This window comes from Procambarus clarkii, chromosome 69 (genome assembly GCF_040958095.1).
Source record: "Procambarus clarkii isolate CNS0578487 chromosome 69, FALCON_Pclarkii_2.0, whole genome shotgun sequence".
Lineage (NCBI taxonomy): Eukaryota > Metazoa > Arthropoda > Malacostraca > Decapoda > Cambaridae > Procambarus > Procambarus clarkii.
Genome location: NC_091218.1, coordinates 12,232,124 through 12,235,253, shown reverse-complemented (window position 1 = coordinate 12,235,253; position 3,130 = coordinate 12,232,124).

Below are 3,130 nucleotides of genomic sequence, written 5' to 3'. Positions count from 1 at the left end.
AGGTGTAATCCTCTTCAGGATGAAGAGCTTCCTAGTTCATTACGCGCGGCAAAACAACTTTATTCCATTGGGAGCTGAAAAGCAATTTATACCCCCCCCCCCCCTCCTTGGTTGTTAGGGGGGGTCTGAACGCCCCAATTTGGTGTATATACGCTCCAAGCCTGCCAAATACCTCAGCAAGAAGACCAATTGCCGAATCAACTCAGCAGGCCCCAGTTCGATACACTATCAATAAGATGTTGTGAAGTAGTTATTGGCTGAGGTGCTCATAGATAATCAGCGAGGGAGGGGGAAGTGGGAGAGAGAATGAGGGAGGTGGGAGAGAGAATGAGGGAGGTGGGAGAAGGAAGGAGGAAAGAAGTGGAGGGAAATTAAGAAGGAATGTGTTGACCAGACCACACACTAAAAGTTGAAGGGACGACGACGTTTCGGTCCGTCCTGGACCATTCTCAAGTCGATTGTGATGAGGACAGGTAGGGACAGGCAATAAATAGGCAAGAGAGAGCAAGGAATGTACTCACCTAGCTTATGGGGGGTTGAGCTTTGGCTCTTCGGTCCCGCCTCTCAACCGTCAATCAACTAGTGTCTAATGTGATAAACGGAGTTGGGGAAAATAGTAAGTCGAAGCAAGGGAGAGACAGAATGACGGTGGAGAGAATTGAATCAAGTGGGGAGAGCTGAGGCGTCCACATCCCGTTCTCACTTAATACACACAAGTTTTAACCTTCTCCCTAAACGTCAAATTCCGCTGGTTTAGTGAAATTTAAGACACCGTAAAACTGACGCTTTCTCGACTAATGAAACGTTACCCAGATTGTTACGCTGCTAGTTACGACTTGAAGCACTTCATTGTTGACTTTTGCCCCCCAGGGTGAGGGGCCCCAGGGCGAGGGCCCCAGGGTCTGGGGGCCGCAGTGGCAGCCTTATACTGGACTCCACTGTCCCCCCTCCCCCCGTCAACTATAATCCTTGCCCACTAAGCTGACAGCTATAATCCTTGCACACTAAGCTGACAGCTATAATCTGAAAACATTCAACTGGGCCAAATAAAGTGAAACAGAATGGAGGAAAATAACTTTATGAAACGGAGAGTTTACCTAAGACTGTGTCAGCAAACTCGCCATTACATGTGTATTTGTGCAACACTCCTCCTGGATCAGGTCAGTGTTGTCGTGACTAAGATACAGGAGAACACACCCCAGGTGTCGCTACAGTACGGGGAGACTTGAGTTGCCTCGGTACGGGTCGCGTCTCGTACAGGTTTTTTGACTTCGCTGTTTTACTGTAGATCATTTTTATTTAAGTTATCGCTTCATTTATTTCATTTTTATTAAAGTTATCGCTTAAATTTCATTTTTATATTTGTCCTCCTTTTTCTTTTCTTTTTCTTATCGATAAATTTTATGTACATGTTCGACAGTGTTTTGTTTCACCTTTCTGTATACAATTTCAGAGTTTTATTAATTTGTTTTAGACAAAACTTCCCGTTGTCGGGGACAGGAAGGCTGTGTATTTATATATTCATTAGGCTTGTGGCGAGGTTCGTTGGGGTGGACCTACTGAGCCACCGGCACCTACTATAGGGAAGGGTCCCAGGGACACCAATCGGGGAATAATCTGGTTTAATATGTCGTACTTAACAGCATGCTGAGCCACAGCAACCTTCCCCTGTCTCCCAGTCCTCCCCCATCCCCTAGTCCTTCCTACCATTCCCCTCTCCCCTGTCCCCTTGACCTCCCTGACCGGGGCCTGACAGCTGACTGGACAGCACTTCGGATTCGTAGTGCTGAGGTTCCGGGATCGATCCCCGGTGGAGGCGGAAACAAATGGGCATAGTTTCTTTCACCCTGATGCCCCCTGTTACCTAGCAGTAAATAGGTGCCTGGGAGTTAGACAGCTGCTACGGGCTGTTTCCTGGGGATGTGTAACAAAAAGGAGGTTTGGTTGAGGACCGGGCAGCGGGGACGATAAGCCCCTGAAAACACCTCAAGATAACCTCCCCATCATCCCCTACTCCACCGTCCCCTCGTCCTCCCCATCATTCCCAACTCCCTTGTTCGATGCATTCATAAATGATCTGATTTTCCCATCAGAAATTTTGGAACAAAATGATCCGATGTTCCCATCACTGAAAAATAAGAATGATATTTTAAAAAACGAAATAAAAAACAATGACAAAAACAAAACACATGAAATGAATGGTATACTAAACAACACAGCTCAATTCCAACGCAATATCACACAAAATAATTAAATCAAAATTAAAGTAAATCGAAATCTATGAAAATTCAATTTATCAATGCAAGTGGAAACATTGAAATGGAATCGTAACATATTTAGTATAGCATGTGTTGCTATTACGTGCAACAGATGAAGCTGTTTTTCAAAAAAGCATGTTTTTACCTGTCTCAGGTGTGGCATCTATATAGTAGGTATAAAAAAACCCGCTCGGATGCGAATGTTATGTTGTGTGGGAACTTCAAAGCAATCGGTGAAGAACTTTCGGAGATTAGCGATTTTGAACTAACAAACATTTACATTTTTATTTATATAGATTAGGTACATAAATTACTGAATTACTTATGCAATGTTAGATTAAGTTTATATATATATATATATATATATATATATATATATATATATTATATATATTATATATATTATATATATATATATATATATATATATATATATATATATAAAACCTGAACGCGTTTCGTAATGCTTATTACATTTTTAAAGACTTAATTTACACACAGATTCATCGAACTTACTCATTTTGGGTGAGGTGATATTGTACAAAGTTTTGGGTGAGGTGAACAAACTTATAACAAACACAAGACAGAACAATGGGTATAAATTGGATATGAGAACAGCAGAAGGCCTATTGGCCCATACTTCCTCTTGCTGCTTCCATATTGGCTCGGGGTCTTGAAGTGGGTAGAATATAGTTGTGCATTAATTGGCTGTTGATTGCTGGTGTCGACTTTTTGATGTGTAGTGCCTCACAGATGTCAAGCCGCCTGCTATCACTGTACCTATCGATGATTTCTGTGTTGTTTGTTAAGAAGTCTCTGGTGATGGTCTGGTTGTGGGAAGAGATTATATGTTCCTTGATGGAGCCCTGTTG